Source organism: Pteronotus mesoamericanus, unplaced genomic scaffold (genome assembly GCF_021234165.1).
Source record: "Pteronotus mesoamericanus isolate MK-2021 breed Mesoamerican mustached bat unplaced genomic scaffold, CSHL_Meso_final contig_130, whole genome shotgun sequence".
NCBI classification, from domain to species: Eukaryota; Metazoa; Chordata; class Mammalia; order Chiroptera; family Mormoopidae; genus Pteronotus; species Pteronotus mesoamericanus.
In genome coordinates this window covers 19,135,148-19,155,089 of record NW_026555060.1, presented here as the reverse complement: position 1 = coordinate 19,155,089, position 19,942 = coordinate 19,135,148, and the positions used below count along the sequence as shown (strand labels likewise).

Sequence of the window (19,942 nt, the reverse complement as noted above, 5' to 3'; positions counted from 1 at the left end):
GGCCTGGGAGAATGATAGACTCCTGCCTCAAATCTCCCCTTTTTGCCATGGAAAAAGTCCAACCATGTCCTCAGCAAGGCCAAGACAAAAGCCAGTGTCCAGAGTTCCTGCTCCATTTTAAGGTGCAGTCCTTTGGAGCCCACAGGTGTCTGCCGGGTGGTCTTAGTCCACTTAGCTAAGTGGTCTTTAGCTTTTTCCTGGCTGCTGTCCATTTCAGGCTCCCTCTCGGAGCCTGTGAATGGAGCCCACATGGCCATGGACCATGCAGCTGTGGGAGTCACATATTTTCATGCTCCTGGGCCACAGGACACAAGAACACACAGGATAGAGTATCATCAGGTGGGCAAGAGAGAGGTGCTCCGTCCTGGAGGCCATGGGCCATGTGGCTGCTAAGTCACATGACCATGGAGAGAACAGGTGAGTGCAGGGCACGAGCCAGAGAGAGAGCTGCTTTTGTTTCCGGGGATGATATTAACTTGGGTGTGGGATAGACCATTCTCAAAATGACCGATCATCTTCCTTTAGCATGCTACAGGAAGACGGGGGCAATCCCTTCCTTCCCCAGGCTAGAGTGATGGCCTCTTTGGTCCAGCACCTCCCACTGTGCCATTTTGACCTCTGTGGCATGTGTGCCTTCCCTCTCCTGGTCCTAGCCCAAATCTCATATGGGGTGGCAGAGGGGCTTTTTCTTTCCAATTATGTTGGTAGCTTTTCACATGCTCAGTGCAAGAACATCCTTGTGCTTCCGTCTTGGCCGATGAGCGGGATACCTGGTGTCTGACTATATTATGGTCAAATCTCCCTGGGGAGGGTGAATCCATCTGTGACTGTAGGAAACAAGGCCCCTGCAGCAACAGTTAGGAGCTTTACACCACTGGACTGGCGGAAATCACGGGGGGCTGCTCTGGCCTGAATCTAGGCAAGTGCCTGAGGCCTGGGAGGCAAATGTGCTGAGCATATCAGGACATCATATAAATTGTGTTCCGTACAGTCTCTGTGTAATTATTGACTAACATGATAGCATCTTAAAGTACCTGTTTTTCTTTCCACAACAATGAAACTCGCCTAAAACATATAAATCAATGACCGTAGACACAAGGTAATTGTGCCTCCCGAGACATTTATAGCACTGTCTAGAGACATTTTGAGTTGTCACAACTTGAAGGGTGCTACTGGCATCTGGTTGGTAGAGACCAGGGATGCTGTACATCCTAGAATATTCAGAACCACCATCCATAACAAAAAAATTATGTGACCCAAAATGTCTTGGTTGAGAAATGTTGATATAGGCGAAGGACCAATTTTTTGGTTATAGGGTTAATTTAATATTTTTTAAAGCAGTTGTGAAAAAGAAAAATCTCAGTTCCCGTTTCTTGAACGCTGGTTGAGAATTCTAGCCTAGTCTGGCCTCCCAAAAGCTTCAGTGCCTTCTGGTACAATCTGTGCCTTAGGCAGGAGGGGCTCCAGTGGGTGTGGCCGGGGGGTGCCAGAGACAACTTTCAGTGATTTAAAAATGTACCCTTAGCCAGTTCTGAACAATGAACAGAGGTTAAACTTTGACCTTTACTTCTTCCTTCTCTGTTGTGTGTTTTTGTGACCACTGTGTTCAAGACAAAGAATTTGGATTAGAATCTTTGTCTCTATAGTTCTGGTAGTTTTTGGAGTAAACATACATCTGTGAGCCTAACCATTTTTATAACAGTTTTTCACTGTTAAACAGTTTTTAACATATGTACCATCAGAATACTACCCATGGTACATAAATTGAGGCCTTTGGACATTGTTAGAATCAGTGTAACATTCACTTAAATTTTTATATACCACAATTTGAAGAAGTTTCTCAAAGTTTTAAAAATCACTTTTGTTATCCCATTCATTAGTCTGATGAAGTGATTGATTAATTTTGAGACTCTGGATCAAAATGTGAAACATTTTATGTTCAGTCCATATTTGTCTTGCATATTATAAATATATTTTTATTGTTTTAGTAATTTAGCGAAAGAGGAGGGAAAGAGGGATAATAATACCCTTGACATAATTCACAAAAGCAGCTGTGACAACCGCCGATCGGTTTACTTCATTTCAAAACTATTTCCAATCACAAGGAAAGATTTCTTTAAGATACTCTTTTACATTTCACTTGTGGAAGTCTATGACTTCCCAAATCTATGCTGGCAATGAAAGGACTAAAGATTGTACCGGTGAGTTTTTGTACTAATTATTATGTACTATTGGGAAACTGGGTATGTCAGATTTTATTATTTGAAGATATTTAGTCATCTTAACATACCACTGCAGCAAGTCTTTATTTGTGTACTGTTTTTCACAAATGTTTCATGTGCTTTTGATAATTTTTTTCTTTAGTAGAAATCTTTTAAATCATAACTTTTTTTTGGCTGTTTAGATGCCAGCATGAGAACATTATACTATAAAAGGTATGTTTTTCACTAAAGATAAATAATGAAGCTTTGCGCATGCACTCTTACTCTTACATTGTGTGTAATATCTTCTTAGAGTTGAGCGGTTTGACAGACATCAGTATCTGCCAGTTTGATGATTTGTGATGCAGATGGAACCAGAGTTGGTCATTGACAACTTTGTCTATGAAGTTCACATGGTGTTCGAGAACTGTTGGTCAGTCACTGTAGCATCAGCGAGCACTAGGGCTTTAAAGGTCATTTTATCTCTTTCCACGCCCATCTGTCCTGGCCTGGAGAGCTCAACTCTGGCTTTTCACTTGCGTCATGTGCTGTCCTTATACCAAAAACAGACTATTTCCAGGCACAAATGGAAAGGGAAAATCAAAACAACTTGTACTGAAGTTTTGACAGTTCTGAAAATTTTTATTCATTTTCCTTTACATCTCCCAATTATTCTTAAAGACGTTGTTTAATTGCATCCATCAAGATATATGATACCCTGTGATAAGGATAAAGAAAACAATAATTGCTGAAATTACTTTCTTATTGAAAATCATCAGGAAAAATAGACATGTACCAAATGAATAGGACTGCAGACTGAATTTCTGCTCTGGCTAACATTTTCTTTTTTTACAAACAATAATATTTATAATTAACCATTTTACTATGTGTGAGACATTAGGGCATGCGCTTTACATGGACTATTTCATTAAAGTCTCACAGCAAGCTCTTAATTACCTAATGTGCAATGGAAGGAAATAAAGCTTCGAAAAATTAAGTTACTTGCCTGAAGTCCTACAACAAACAAGTTACAGAGCCAGATAGATCATTAGTAGGACAGGGAGTCATTTTACTTATTTAAATTTTACAGTGTAAATAAAATTGTACAATATAGTTCTTAAACTTCAATGGCAGAAGACATATTGACTAGATCTTACTCAATCTCTGTGTCTCAACCTTTAGCTCTATGATCTACCTACTTCTTAAAACCTAAATCAATATTAAAATTGTAGACAGCACAGAACCAATATAAGGGAATCAGTTAACTCATGTTCCTAATTATATTTGTGTACTTTTTTGAGATAAGAATAATTCATTTACTTAGATATTCTTGACACTTTAGAAGATATCTGGAAATGATACAGAGGGACAATTCTTTTTATTAGTGTTTAATAGAGAATTATCTTGTTTGGTGGCAAGTGTCTAAAGGGTTCATTTTCAGGCCACTGTTTATCTCATTTGAAAAGATTTTATCCCTGGCTAGAGACTTTGAAGAAACATGTTACATCATGACTCAGGCTTCAAACAGGAAAACAACAAAGATATTAGAGATGATGTACTTTAAATATATGCCTGTTCTCCATTCCTTTCAGTGGTTGGACAAGCTTAACTTCTAAAGTATTATTATGCAGGCCAAACAATACCTATAGGAATATATATATAAAAGTAGAATTTACCCAATTTGTAATGGATTAATGAACCCATGGCCAATGGGGCTTTATTTAAAATAAACTTTTCTTTTTCCTCCAGAAATTAGAGTTGGGACATTTTAAATATATTTGTTGAGAGAATTCAGCTGTTGTGTGCCTTTTTCACGAACTTTCCTGTTCTTTGACTTACTTAAACATAGCCTGGAAATTATAAATTACTGTCCTTCCCTCTCTTTGCCTTTAGTACTCTTGCCTTGGTAGTAACATCCAGACAAGCCAGTCAACCAGCCACTTGGCCTTTTGGAAGAATAGATGTAGAAGCAGAGTAAGAGTAGAAGTAAGAATAGAAGATAAGAATGGCAAGAACAGCTTAGAGATGCCATTTCGGGGGGCAAACTTTAAAGCAGAAAGCTCCCTAGAGGAGTCTGGTCTCCAAAATTATCTTCCTTTGCCACTCCCGCCCCATGGTTCTTCATCCTACAGGAACCTCTACCATTCAGATCATCTGCTGTCTCCCATTCCTAAGGGTGGACCACATACTTCTTTTTCAAAGTGAAATCAACAGTGCTTGATGCAGTTTTAACCACAGAGTAGATTCGAAATAGATACTTGTTGAATAGATGAAGGAATAAACTCTCAAAATCACTCTTTACTTGAGTGATGTTTACTTTAGGATTGTAGTTATATTACACCAGATTAGACATTTGTTTAGATTAGCAACCATTACTTTGTAAACTTATAAGTATCTTTGGGAAGCTTACATGCCCTCAGGTTAATGGGAATGAATTCCTTTAGATTTCTCCTTTCTTACCATTTAATTGAAATTAGCTGCACTGAAGAAATAGGAATTAAGTTAAGGGTGGAGGGTACAGGGGAGAATTTGGGAAGAAGGAAAGTGCGTAGCCTGGAGATAGAATGTACTTTGGATTGTAGAGTTGTCCACTGGACAAGGGGGCAAAAAAGGCATCGCCGTGACAATACCAGCCATTTGGAGGGAAGAGAGAATGGTAAAGGGAATTCTGAAGGATGCCAAAGAGAAACTGCAATGTACGAAGTGTTGACATAACAGGCTCTATGTCTTTCTCTTTCATTGCTAAATTTTTTTTTTATTCCCAAGATTCATATTTCAGACCATACCATTAGAATTCTCTATTTCAGTCATATTATGTGTCAAATAAGCTGTAGCAGGGTGACCTAGAGACCTACGACCATTTGTTACAGTCTTTCTATTGGGGAAATGCAGAGGAAAGCATGACAGAATTTTAAGGAATCTTAGAAATTTTCCAACTCAGTGGATTTTTTAACCTTTTTTACATTTAGAGCCCCCCCCCCTTTTTTTTAGTAGAGTAAATCTTCCTCAAAGGTGAAATGTGCCACGTAGATAAAAGCTGCGACTGTCCCGTTACCGCTCAGCACGTCTCCTCTCCCTCTCTCACTCCCAGGGTGGTTTGGCCTTCCCTGAAAGCTTCGGTTTTGCAGTCAGTTTGCAGCCACTGATCTAACACTTATGTTTATTTACTGGTGGAGGAAATCCAGTGACATTTAGAAACTTGGCATAAAGAGTTAAGAGCAGACCCAGTCCAGCCATCAGCACAGTGGGCTTGTGAGGCCACCGAGAGCCTCTGGCAGTAAGGACACCCCGTACAATGTTAGCATAGTGCCTGACACAGGAAAGGCCGTAAATTAGTGTTGTGGAAGGAGTGAAAAAGTGAATGAATGAGCACTGATTAGAGATTAAAAGGGTATCCAAGTATGTGACGTCCTGGCTCTTGAATAGTTTGGGGAATACCTGGGTTTGTGGATTAAACCCTTGGAGAATTTACCTCGGGGGCTGTTTTATCATTTTCTGGGAACATCTCTTGCTGTAGTCAAGATCTCTCTTTCCACCGAGAGAAACAACTTTCATGAGTGTAGAGAGCGTGCCTGTTTTGTTCACCATTAATATATCTTATGCCCAGTAACTAACACAGCATATTGGACCAACCAGATGCTCAATATCTATTTGATGAATACAGTGTTCACTATGTCTCTCTGGATATAGGACTTAACTGAGCAATTAATGTGCTGAAACTAAACTCATTTCCTTCAGTGTTTCTAGTATTCGTTAAAGGCATCAATATGTACATATTCTTCAATGCCAGAATAAATCTGAGAGTCAGTTTTGTCTAATCTCCTTTGCTCCCCTCCTAAAACCAAATAATTGTCAAAACTTGGTAATTTTGCCTTCTCAATATGTCTTAAATTTATCACTTTTTTTTCTGGTGCCCAAGACAGTCCTGAAGTGTAGGACCTTTGCAATTCATCCCTGGAATATTTGTATTTTGCAGTAGCCTCTTAACAACTCTGCCTTTTTTTTTTTTTTTAAACCAGTGTCTTCTTGTTTCCTTGCTCTTCCTGCCTGATTGGTCTTTCCAAAAGTGAAACCACACTTTGCCACCTCCTTGCTTTAAAATTTAATGGCTCCCTAGCCCTATGTGATCGTCTGAGCCACTTAACACAGCATTCAAGGAACATTCTCAGCCTCATTTCTGCCACTTCATTCTCAGCTTCCCCTAAATTACCTGCCTTTGCTTAAGGCACTATCTGTCTCATATATGTCCCCTGTTCTTTTTGTCTGTGGTGCCCTTTTGCCCCTCTTTTCTGCTCTGCAATTTCTTGCTCATCTTCAAAGCCTCAGTTCAAATCTCCATTTTGTTTTTTCACCTTTCCTGCAGCTTTCTTTTATCCCCAGCTCCACCTCAGTTAGAGTTGGAGCACAGCTTTAGAACCCTTCTGAATGCTAAGATAATTGGCACCATGCTAATATCTCCATCGGACTATGAACTTAATGGCAGAGACTCTTACTTACACAGAAGCTACTTCAAGAGTCTGGTCTTTCACACAGAGGAGGTTTCATTTGTGGATTGCTCACGTTGATTAGTAAATGGTATTTATTTAATACTCCTAAGGAAATGGTGGCCCATATTCTTCAACTCTAAATATTGGGGATATACTAAATGATGTTGTTTAAAGATACTCAACACTGAATATGGGAGATGACATTAAAGATTCTCCAAATGTCCACCTAATTGTAGAACTTGCATTGGCAATATGTTATTAATAATTATACGAACTAATATGTTGTATAGCTTGACTTAAGGAAATTCAAACTAAAGTATTATAAGTCAACTAATTTTAACTAAATTGCTTTAATTATTTCTCTACAAAGCTTATGGGATATTTTTTTGATTCATATTTGTATGGTATTTATCTAGTATTTAATATATAGTAAACATATAAAATATGTATACGTGAATATTTATGTTTAGATATAGTTACTTAGTATAGTAATATGTAGTATTTATCTAGCGTCCAACTCAGATGTAGTGCTTTTTTGTAAAATATGAGTACATATCTTGTTACATTTTTTTACATACTAATTGCATAAGTAATCTCATTAAATCCAGAAAAAAAGATTTTGTGCAGCCAATATATGTTGAGTTGTATTATTTATTAAATGTTTACTGTTTTCAAGGCACTGATAATTCAGTAGTTAACTAAAGAGTTGTAGTCAAGACAGTCCAATGCTGCATTAAAGATAATAATAGACTCGTAGAAGATGAAGAGGCTTCTTTTCTATTTATTTTGTCTTCCTTAAGTTTAAAAATTTGAATTGGCTCATTAGTCATGAATGAGAAAGTATGCTTGTGTTATGTATTGCTATTGAAGGCATTTATATTACCTAATCTATGCAACACCTACCCTGTAGCAACTCATTTTTCTTTTCTTTTTAACATTGAATTTCCCACTCAGGAAAAATGGAAGCAAATGGTGCAGGATCTATTTACACCCTGCCAAGAGTTAGCTGAGCTCTTTAGAGTTACTGTAGGTTTGCATCCATTTTCTTTTCATTGCCATTAGTCCTGGGGCCCTGGTCTGTTATTTCTTTAGAATCAAGAAGTGAGAGATGTGAGCAGCATGGAGCCCCAACTCTATTTAAATCTGTTTGAGGACTGGTAGAAGTGGGTTGTGAAGAGCCTCCTATAATCCACTGAATTGAAGCCTGTTTTACATGAACTCTCTTCTGGTTTTCAAGTGATGTGAACAAAGTAACTTTTTTTCCTCCGTTTGTGTTAGAGGTGATTTTGATCTTTAAGATCTAAAAATGAGCCCTTGTTGCCCATATTTGAGTCTTCATGTCATTCTTTTAATTTTTTAATGGCATTGGAGATGCTGAGGATGTGAATGTTGTGCTGTTGTGTTTTGGGCCCTCTCTTCCCTCCAAGTTTTGTTTAGATGAGTCTTGGATCATGGGTAGATGTTTATGCAAAAGTTGTGTTGACAGAGACATCTGTGTAGATCCCAGTTTAAAACAATATGTAGTTCTGGGAATTGTTCGTAAACAGATGCCAGCTGACATTACATTATAAAAGTATTTGTAGGCCTGGTGTACTTTATGTAGCATTTTGCATTTGTCTCTTAGGAACTGACAGCCGGGCTGCTTAGAAATTACTTTTCACGTTGTGAGGAGCAGCATATAAGGCAGGACATCCTAGGATACAGATGAGCATTGCCTTTCCCTCTAAAACGGTCCTGGGGGAGAGCTAGTGTATCTTGTAGCAATTCCTTGTTTGTGAGTTGTTTTTTATAGTTTGTTTGTTTGTTTGTTTGTTTACTGATAGCTCCAAGACTGGAACTTTTGTTTTTGCTTTTTTCCTTCAAAGTATAAATGAGTTGATCATTAAGTATCTGAAAGGAACAGGAAACATATCCCTAAATTTAATTCAATATCATTTTTTATATATTGTTATTATTTTTCCCTGCAAAAAGATTGTTGTCTCAATTTTTTAAGGGAGTAGAGTCCAAGGATTTTCTTATAAGGTTTTATAGCAATCATTAATAAGCATTTACAAATTTAGGTTCCAGATAATAGGTCATATATTGGATAAGAGAGTAAGCAAAAACTGGTTTATGGAAGGTATAGACCAAACATATTTTTCAAAATATTTTTTTTACTATTGGGGGAAAAATGTTGGGCTTACTAAATATGTAATTTAAATATGATAATTCATGAAGTATATGGTGGATCTCTAATCAATTCAAACTAGTTATCCTTGCGTTATATACTATTTTGTTAGAGGGAGCAACATGAATGAATTGAAGCAATGCCGTTTGTGATCAATCTAGACAGATTTTTTAATTTGAATATGAGAAAGAATGATTTCAATCTAGACAGATTTTTTAATTTGAATATGAGAAAAAATGGTTTCAATCTAGACAGATTTTTTAATTTGAATATGAGAAAGAATGGTTTCATGGTGAGTAATGCTATTTCAATCTCAATTGTTACTTTGTTCGCATCACTTGAAAACCAGAAGAGAGTTAATGTAATACAGGCTTCAGTTCATAATAGGCACCTATCTGGTCCACCATCTTAGGATAAATCAGAATAGAGCACTTACAAAGCCTCCTTAGTATCCTGATTTTGATTTTATTTGACCTACTGATTTAAATTTATCTCCTTTAAGAACATTTGAAGTAAATATCACCAGAAACAGTTACTATAATTTACTATAAAATTATATAAATATATTATTTGATTTGTTACATATTTTTAATTTAATTCATAATTGTAAATTCTGTCATGCAGTCTCATATTTCACATCATCTTGACTAGCAACGTGGTGGAAGCCTGGGCTCAGATGTCGCGTACACTTTACCTTACACTATAGCAGAAAACTATGATTCGATTCAGAAGGTCAGGCCATAGCATTTTCCCCAAAAGACAAAGTTATATTTTTGCTTTATATCCTTACCTGTCAAGTGCCATTTTATCTGAAGCCTCATATGGTCTCTGTGAAAATATCTAAAGCATAAATAGTTTAAAAATAAATAAATAGAAAGTGCTTTTTCTTTTCTGCTTAAACTAATTATAGCAGTAAAAAGTGCTGATGAAGTGTTGATTTTAAGAAAAATGGGGAAAATGAACCGTTGATGATAATTAGCTAATTCATTTAATTGTACATGCAATAATTATTCATTGAGCAACTATTATATGCATTGGGCTAGGTAATGGATATGCAATGATCAATAAGATGAAGATACTTCAAAGAAAACACAGATAAGTGAATTGGACAAACAAGCATAAAGAGGTCTCAGAAGAGAAGGAAAAGAGCTCAGGAAGAAGTCACATCAGGCGGTAGTCACATAGGGTATTAGAGACACCTAAGGAAAGGTTGGGGGTGAGTCAGTAGGGCGTTCTTGGAGAAGGTGACACCACTCCTCAGTTGCAAAGGGCAATTGCGAGTTGGGAAGTCCAAGAGGAGAGGAGTTTCTGGCAGGGAGGGTCACTTCTTTCATGCCCGGACGGCTCAGAGGATGAGGCCTTAGGAAAAAAGACCACAGCTCAAGGTGGTCAGAAAAGATTGCAGGAGAGAGAATAAAAAGGTGTGACTAGATCTTCTTGGATGTTTTACCAGCAAAGTAGTAGTTTTTAGATTGTCTCTCAATATTGTATTCTGGGTTGACGCAATGAGGATAAAAAAGGGAGGAAAGTTGATCTAGTTGTGTAGGGCCATGGGTTCTCAGAAAGCGGAGGCATCTCCGGAAATCTCAGGGCCCTTTGCCTGTGCTCCAAGTTAAACCTGCACAATCAAAAGGGCCCTCTCTTTTGCAGTGGCAGGGCTGTAGGAAACTTGGTTACATTTTGGTTAAAATCTTTTGCTTTCTCTTTGAGCAAGAATTCGAAAGGCTGATGAAAAAACTTACTCGCTCTTCCTTATGCTTGTGAAATGTATTTTTCTACTTCCCAGAGGTATAATTCGGCTGTGCTTTACATTGCAAATTCAGAAAAAGCTTTTATATGTGCTTAAGCCCTTGCCTTCTCATTACTGGAATGAGTTTACCAAAAGATACCCTCTTTCGTTTTGTGTTTTTAAGGCTATCTTACATCATTATCATTTGCTTTGCTACTTTCCTGCCATTTGTCATCCCAAAACACGGTGAGCAGGAAAAAGAACTCTCAACACCTTCCACTACCTGAATATTCCTGTGGGAGTTCTAACTGAAGAATGTTACTTTCTGTTTCAACCTTGGTCATTTTAGGACGCTCTATAAAGGACTGAAATGTAAAAAGAAAAAAGTAATGGCACATTTAGAAAGAACAAACCATTATGGCAGCAGTAGTAGAGCAGGTTTTCAGTTGCTTCACAAATTTATTTAAGCTCTCAGCTTCCAGACCCTCGATGAACACTCTACACTTGTGTCTGCAAACCCCCTTCCATTTCCTGACAGACACACAGCCTCTGTTCCCACCCGGCTGGCTTCTGTTACTTCAGCCAAGGCAAAGGTACTTCTGCTCTCTTGCCAGCCCCACGAATTTACATCTTTATCTTTCTATCTCATTGCCAGTGAAAAAAGGAATCACTGGAATGAATATATTGTAAAAATCATCTTTCTGAACTTCGTAATTTTCTTGGCTCTTTGGGTGATTAAAATATGAGAAAATGAGGTGAAATTTCTAGGATGAAACTGGGTAAAAAGATAGTCACTTAAGCAGTCTCAGGGTTTTCTAAAGTGTGGGAATAATGACCAGGATAGAGGTAAAATTCCATCTAGGAAAATCCTAAAGGAACAAAATGTAACTCGCATATATAAATCTGTCTTTGAAAAATCAAAAGTAATGTCCATATGAAATTTGATTAATTATTGCTAATATCAGTAAATAGAATTCTAATTAAATCTGTAAGCCTCAACATTAAAAATTAATAAAAGATCTCAACTAGGCTTAAGTTTACCATCTCTAAATGTGCTACTTTAAAAATTAAAACTGTTATTTAGGGTTTTAGAATCCATTCAAGTATAATTGGTGGTTTTATATGTAACTTTGAAAATCTTATTTAAACTGTCTTCATGTGCATAAAATAAAGGGGGCGTATGGTACTGAGGATTTCCTCATACTATTGACACATTCTCAAAAATAAACACCAACATCTTGCAGACACTGTGCCAGATCTGAATTTAATGTAGACTATCCACTTCTGACTGTACAGTGTGCTTCTAAAGGACGTTTAAATCTATACTATTAAAAGAAAATATACAACCTTTATTATTGTATTCACATTTAGTTAAGTGATTGCCTAGTTAGAAGGTGAAAGTCACTGCTAATAATAAATTCTGTTGATTTATGGAAAAGCATCGCTTTTACTTAATTAATCACCTCTGTTATCCTTGAAATAATTTTGTAGTGTTTTTATTTAGTTTGTCAGCCTCCACTTTTTTTAACTTGACACTTTATTCTTCTTTAAATATTATTTCAAAACATAGCATTGTATAAGAACCACCAATATGAATAATTTGTGGTTTATTTAAAAATTTTAATGGGAAACTGCAAATATTAAGTTAAAATAAAAAAGGTATTTTTGTTTCTCGTAATTTTCTCCTGTTGTCATTTCATTATACTCTGTTAATTTTAAATTAAGTATATGCTAGCACCTTTCACCCTATGCTGCAAATGATAAGAAATAGACTATAATAGTGTCACATAAGCGTTTGAGTGCACTCTCTACCTTTAAAACCGTGAACAAGTTCATTTACTTTTTCTCAACCTATGTTCTCCTTTGTTCAAAATATTATTACATCACAGAAGTCTTGAAAGGATTAAATGAGTAAACACAATATGGTTACTTATTATTATATTTTTAATTTTAGTATTATGTTTAAATATTTAATTAATTGATGTTTCATTAATGTTTTTGAGTCTTGTTTATATTTAATTATGTTTAATGTCTAATTTTTATTTAATGTAATAGAAGTATATTTTAATATCTTCCTGAACATCCTGATTATGCTAGAAACATATCTCTATTTTTGTTGAGAAAACTATTGAAAATATATTTTACAATTCATTGTGGAGGAATATGCAGTGAAGCAGTAGTCATAAAAATATTTAATAAACCATCACAAGCATGCTGTTAGGTGTTGTTTTATAAACTTAACGATGGAATATCAATAAAAGGCAGAAAAAATAGACACAAAGGAGTAGAAATGTACTTCATAAGGAAAAGATCAAGAGTACTAGAGTATTTCAGCAAAATTAAAGTGGAAAGTATGGGATCTGTTATTTATCTCTAAATATGATTGAAGGTGCTAAATTAACTGAAATATTGTACCTAAAGTACTTAGGTCATTTCCTGGCATTAGCAAGTACTAAATGAAGATTAATTGCAATTACTACTACCACTAGAACTATTTTAACTTCTGTATCTACAGGATCCAGCAGAAGTAAGGCCTGTTTGGGTGTTGTTGGTAGGGTAATAGTATGGGTGTAATAATTTAGTTTTAATTTGAACATTTCACCTAAAATGTCATATGGTAGGTATGCATGAGTGTGATATTGTTGTTACAGAGATACATGCTTATGATTTTGTAATAAAAGATTTTGTAATAAAAAGGGGCATTATTTGTGCCAGACCCCATATTATTACTAAGAAGTTAGCTCGCCAGACTTGTTTGGTGTTAGGCTCAGATGAGGAGGGAAAAATTAATCATATACTACTTATTTACTGCTTAATGTTTACTGATTCTGTATTAAATGCTTTTGGTGCATTATCCCATGTAACATACACAGCAGCCCTGTGAGGTAGGTTATATTATTGTCTCTTTTGTTTGAATTGTCCAAGATGTGAGCTGGAATTTGAACTCAGGCAGCCAGGCTGCTCACCACCATTAGGACCTGATTTAATGCTTTCTCACAGTGAGGGACTGGAAATGAGATAAAAGGCAGATAGAGATCCTCTTGGAAGCTAGAACATCAGTGTTTTTAACATCCTAAAGAAAGAAAGAACAGGAAAGCAAGGAATCACTGCAGCACCATTTGTCTTTTTAAAGAATTAGGACCTTATGAAGAAAGCAATTTACACATATGGCAGAAGGTTTCTTGAAGAAGTTGTTCTTTTAACCACATTATGTTGACATAGGGACATATCATAGCATGAAACTCTTCATTATAGGACAAATAAAAAGGTAACCAAAGAAGCAGGAGACAGATAATAGCATGTGTCACTGTCAAATTGTACCAGGATTGCAGGCTTTATTAAAATTTATTCTTTCTTAGATTCTTTGAACTGAAATTCCTGTTCAAATGTGATTTCATTAATGAGGACTTTCCTGACATTTCCCATTAATTGTGCATGCTGCACTCCCAGTATCTGTTCCCTGCAGTATCTTTCCCCCATGGCATGTGTTTTCCATGTACCATGTAACTGACTTGTACGTTGTTTATTATGTGTCGCCTTCCTTTGGTGTAAGCCCTTTGAAGGCAGGGATTTGTCTATTTTAGTCACTCTTATACCACCACGGCCTGGATATATGTCTGATACATATTAGACATTTAGTAAATATTTTTGAGTAAATATTCAGGAATACTAAGCTGAAATGCTCGTCTAGGATAATGGGTGAGTTATTTTTCTTCAGAAGGAACTGGTGAAGGAATTTTTCAGAAACTTTAATAAGTTTGAGAAGGAATTTCTGGGACCGTTAGCCATAAAGTAATCCAGAAAGTGAATGAAGACATCTGCGAAAGCAAGCTCACATCAAACAGGGGAAACATTGCAGACTGTGGCCCAGGCGACTTCATCCCTGAGGTGAAGTTTAAGCCCGCAGTGGCAACTGCCCAGATGTAAAGAAAACACTGAGAGCAGATTTGGGGAGTCCACAAAAATATCACTAACTCCAGCAGTGATGGCAGCCCTATTAGAGGATGTAATAGGCCAGAGGAACATGTTAATCTGGCAGGAATGAAAATCAAGACCTGGAATGTGTGGCCTCACAAAGAGAATCAGCCCAGCAATGCTTGGGTCGGTCTTCAGTCCGAAGAACATTCTCTACCTATTTCTGTGTTTTTGCACTTTTGTCTTAAATGCCTAGTAAAGTTGCCTGAAACATTTCGACATTGGCTTAGCTCAACTAAGAATAAAACCATCTCAGCCACACCTAGACAAATGTGCTCTGGAATGCTCCAGAGGAAGGGGTGTGGCAGCTGTTGAACTGGGAAACTGGGTGGAGAGAGGGGATGCTGGGCAGGGTTAGAACCAAGGGGGGGAGGGGTTAGATGGATGTTTGTGATCTCTGGTATTCTCCAGCAATAATGGCCCATGGTCATGGGACATAGATTTTCTCTGGGGTAAAGAATTTCACTTTGTTGCTCACTGAGAAATGCTTTTCAAGTGTCTCTGGGTCTACGTAGAGGTCACAAGCATTCGGGAAAGAGTCTGAGACTGTTTTGTTAACTCCCCTTTTCCACATGTCTAATCCTTATGCTGATTCAAGTGATTGCACAAACTCACAGAACATTTTGACTGTTTATATGACACCAAAGAATTGTTTTGACAGAAAACTTCCTAATAAAGCAAAAGGGTCGGTACTGGTTCAAAACAAGGGTGTTCATGCAATGCTTTTATCATGTGTGCCAAAGTCACCATATTTCAAGTGCTAATATTTGTCCATGGAGTTCTTTGCTGCAGTGATTTAGGATGGGGTGAGTCTAGAGAAGAGTTGGAAACAATGAAGGGCTGTTCTGCGGAAGGTTGCTAAGTCTATGGTTATTGTACTGCACACCTAGCAGAGAAGAGTGTTTTTATTTTGTAGATCACTCTAGACTTAGAGGTATGTGGATCTGACCCTGCTTCCACTAGGGGAGAATCACTTATGTTTTCAAAGTATGATCTTTTGTTCAGTGGCCCAGCAGGAGACTTACATTGGTTCTAGAATGGAACACAAACATTTATTAAAAAATCTCATAAACAATGTATAAAGTGTACTCTCTTATGTAAAGTTTTAAGAAATTCCATTTTATTTATTTATTTTTGGGGGTATCATGAAGATCTATTTCCATTGCAAAGTGAGAGTAGGTGGCTGCGTGGAGGCTGTGGAGTATTGGGTGCCACTTAAAATGTCCTGGAGTCAAAAAAGGTGTGAAAGTCAATCTTGGAACCAATCTTCAGTTCTTATGAGGATATATCACACAAGATACGTCAAGCTTTTTTAAAATTATGAATTCAGGTTTTTAAATTCTTAGAATTTCAGACCTGGCATTCAGACTGTGGGTGGTCAAGGGAAAGATAGAGAAAGGGGACCCATTTCAGCAGGTGGAGGCAGTGTGTGAAACTTTACCTGCTGAAGCTAGCTCCCAGAAAATAGCTGACTAGCGGAGCTGAACGCAATGTGATTGCAGCTGATTAACCCTGCTCACTCCTGCCAGTGAAATCAGTAAAAAGAGTAATACTACTGATGGATTTGAAGAATGAGTGCAGGGAAACGGCATGAAGTGGAAAGCATGGGGAGCATTTAAGGTAAAGTCTTTGTTCTGTTTAGAAACAATTTCTATTAGGCAAACGTTTGAGTTTCTTTTAAGCCATTGAATCCCCTCTTATTGACTAGTATAGAGGAAAGCAACTCACTTTTTCAGAAACATAAGGAGCCTTAAACATTCAGCAGGGGCACATCAGTGACTGTCCCTTTCCTACCCTACTTGTTTCCTCAACTTCAGACAGTCATTGACCCTTCTTTAAAAAAATTATGTTTCAATTATGGTTGACATACAATATTATTGATATTATTAATTTCAGGTATACAATACAGTGATTAGACATTTATAAACTTTACAAAGTGCTCACCCCATTAAGTCTAGTAACCATCTGACACCGTGTATTTATATGTATGGTGGAGTCATTGACTCGTGAACCTGTCAAAAACAAACAACAAAAAAATCCCCAACCTTTGTAACATGTAGAAATTACAGATGAAGATTCCCTACCCTAAGAGAAGTATGGGTCTAAGAGAGGGATAAGTAAAACACACAACACTTAGACTACAGGATGCAATGGGCTAAGCACTAGAGAACAGGAACATATTGCTAAAAGGGTCAGGAAGTCAGATGCAGAACAGGGAGTTTTCTTTTTGGGAGCCCGGTGGCTGTGATGTTAGCAGGCAGAATTGAAGGCAGAAAGGATTACAAGGCTAGAAAAGCAGTGTGCTTGTGAAACTGGGGAACTGGGCAAAAGTTTCCTTGCGTGTGATTGGAGTTAGAGGGGAGTCTGGGAATATTCACTGGCACCTGCTCTTGGAGTTGCTTGACCTGCGATAATGAATTTTAAGTTTGTATGATCTGGGAGAGCAGAGGAAATCTCCTCATGGGGTAGATGATTAGTCTAAATGATTTCTCTAATGCCTTTTAATGGTATCATATAAGAGCCAGTCGTATTATTCTAATGAACATTCTGGACTGAAGTTCCAACAATTTAAATCATAAGGCCAACAGTTCCCAGTGCTCCATACTGTGCTCAGCCTTGTTAAGCTTTTTTGGGATTCAACATGGAAAGTGGTCCTAAAAGCAGAATTGTATGCAATTTTAATTAGTAAAAAAACTTTAGAAAATGTGACAGTGATAGAAAATAAATAGAAAAGAAATGCTGAATGTAGTCCATATTTACTCAGAAAAATCAGAGAGGCTAAAAAGATAAAAAGAGATAATGTTAGTTTTTAGAAATATTTTTATGTGGTAAATTTAAATAACCACGTTAAGTTTAATAGCCTTGGTAAATAACAGTCAAAGATTTTAAAAAGCCCAAAATTTGTCAGGGAAATGAGTAAGTACAATAAAAATAAAAGTACCATATTTTTTTTTGTACACACATGGGTGCATGTACAAACTAATCAGTGTTCAGTTTCTTCTATAATGCTGAGCTGAGTGCAACTAGGATTTAGAATTCTTGCAGTGAATTTGTGTTTTACAGTGTATATGGAAATACAAGTTAAAGTAATCAGTTCAACTTTTCTAAGACATCAAAAGCAAAATTTTTGTTTTCTTCAACTGTATGATTTTCTTTCAAGTTAAATAAAATTTGGTTTTGAGTGTCAGAGAAGTGAGAATTTTGTCATCTCTAATTCAATGTCACATAAAATATGGGGCATATTAGTTATGAGAAGAAAGCTCAGCATGTTGATTTTCTTGATACATGCAAAAGCACTCAATGCAAATTTATTCCTGAATTTTTTGGTAAACTTTTGCCTTGGGGAAAAAGAAATCTTAGCAGCTTTTTTTTTTTAAACTTCAAAAAATTGGAAGATAGTCAATGGTGGCGATAATGAGTCCAGACAATGGTCCATAATTTATTCTTCCCAATTTCTTCTCAAGCCCTATTTGTACCATGGCTCTGGGAGCATGGTAGAAGAACCAGAAGGAAAACAACAATAGGTTAGGAGAGAGGAATGTAGGATTACAGACTAAGAGATCTTTTCCATTTGTGGCAAAATGAGAGTTTTGCTAACTTTGGAAGATTATTTTGAAACTGGGAAGAAAACCTTGTGCATTAATATTTATAAATATCTGCAGAAACTAGATATTTTTCCTAATTTTAATGTAGTGAAATGTTGATAAAACTTTGATTTCTGGTTGCTCAGCCAACATTGTGCTATAGGTATATATTTCTCTATAAAAGGAAAAGATGTTAAAAACCAATTCTTTAAGAGAAGGAAAGCATTGCAAAATCTGAGTAGTTACGACAGAATGACTTGGTGTGTCTAGTTATAGCAAAAATATCATTCTTTTCACATTTCATTTTGCAACGTTTCTTAGATTCTTAATTATGACAGTATCTCTTGGCAGATAAAAGCATTTCTCCTTTAACAACTGTTAACTGTTGTCAGGTTAAATTCAGATATTTATTCAATGATAATAAATTGAAGGTACTTTAAAAAGTCTCATACAAAAACATATCTGATCCTGTGAAACTTAAATTAGTATTAGTTATAGTTGCCATTGAAAGAAACCTAGAAAATTGGTGATCCTCTATAAAATGCTAGTACAGTCAAGGATGTGAAGATGACCTCAACAGATTGTTTGAGTCCCACTGGACAATCATTGAATTCTTGGAGGTAAAATGACACAGGGGTATTCTGATTAAAACTGTTTTATAGATGGAGTGGGGAAAGAGAGATAGTAAATGACTTCTCCTGTGCATGCATACAGTTAGTAGCAGAACCAGGACTAGACCAGTCTTTTCTGAGTCACCATTATTTCTATTACATTTAATTCAAATCCAACTCTGTAGGTTTCTTTTTGCCCACAAAATCTATTCTCCATTTCTTCTAGTTATAATTTTTATTGGGCACATAGCTACCTAGCTAGTGATGATTTTTTAATTACCACCCATGAATTTAGGTATGTCCATGTGACTAGGTTTTTGCCGATCATTGATCAGAATTGATGCTTGCAATATTTGAAACATTGCTTAGAGAGTATTGCTTCCCCTCTGAGTGGGCTGTAATGGAGATCTGGTGATGCAGCTTCCACCCTGAATTTAAGGTTCAGAGCCTAGTGTAGCACCTAAGTGGAAGGGAGCTGGGTCACTGGATGAACTCATGGAGCAAATCCACTCAGCCTTGACTGCTGCCTACCTCTGGAGAGATATAGAAGTTCGCTAACTCAACTGAATCACTGTACTTTTGGGCTATACAAACTTAGCCTACTCCCTAAGTATGGTTACAAAGGTTAAAGTATAATATACAAATATTTAATATGTTTTTCTTCCTCTTCCTTGGACTTCAACATGGGTTAGCATCAGTGGAAGACTAGGTCTTATTTAACATGCCAGCAAATACTTTGGAGGAAGGAGCTTAAAGCATCTTCAGGTAGCATTACTATCCAAATTAGCCTTGCCTTCTTGGGTAGATATATTGGATGAAGGGATAGCAAAGACATTTAGAATGGAATCAAGCAAGAGAGAATTTGTCAAATCACTAAAAATAAGTGAGAGTTACTGCTTTCTGAGGTATACATTTTTTACTTTTATAAAATAGCGACTATAGCATATGTAGGTATAAATATTTGTAACACATCATAGGAGCATCACATGTACTTTTCATTAGGCTCTTGAAATTTTATTATTTTTGGCCCTTATCTCACAGCAAAACAGAAGACGAATTATATTATTTTCTCACTTTAAAAATGTTCTTAAATTGTTATTTACATCTTAAGTTAAAGAATTGAAAAATATACCTGGAATATTGAACTTTACAGATGCTCTTTAAAAAAAGTATATTTTCTTTGAAAAT

At 36.5% G+C, this 19,942-nt stretch overlaps 1 protein-coding gene across 2 annotated transcripts in view; it reads left to right on the top strand.

Moving 5' to 3' along the window:
• The window catches only part of PLXDC2 (plexin domain containing 2), a 404,494-nt gene that overhangs the window by 34,050 nt on the left and 350,502 nt on the right, over positions 1–19,942 (top strand). The gene's annotated exons all lie outside the window — the stretch shown is intronic.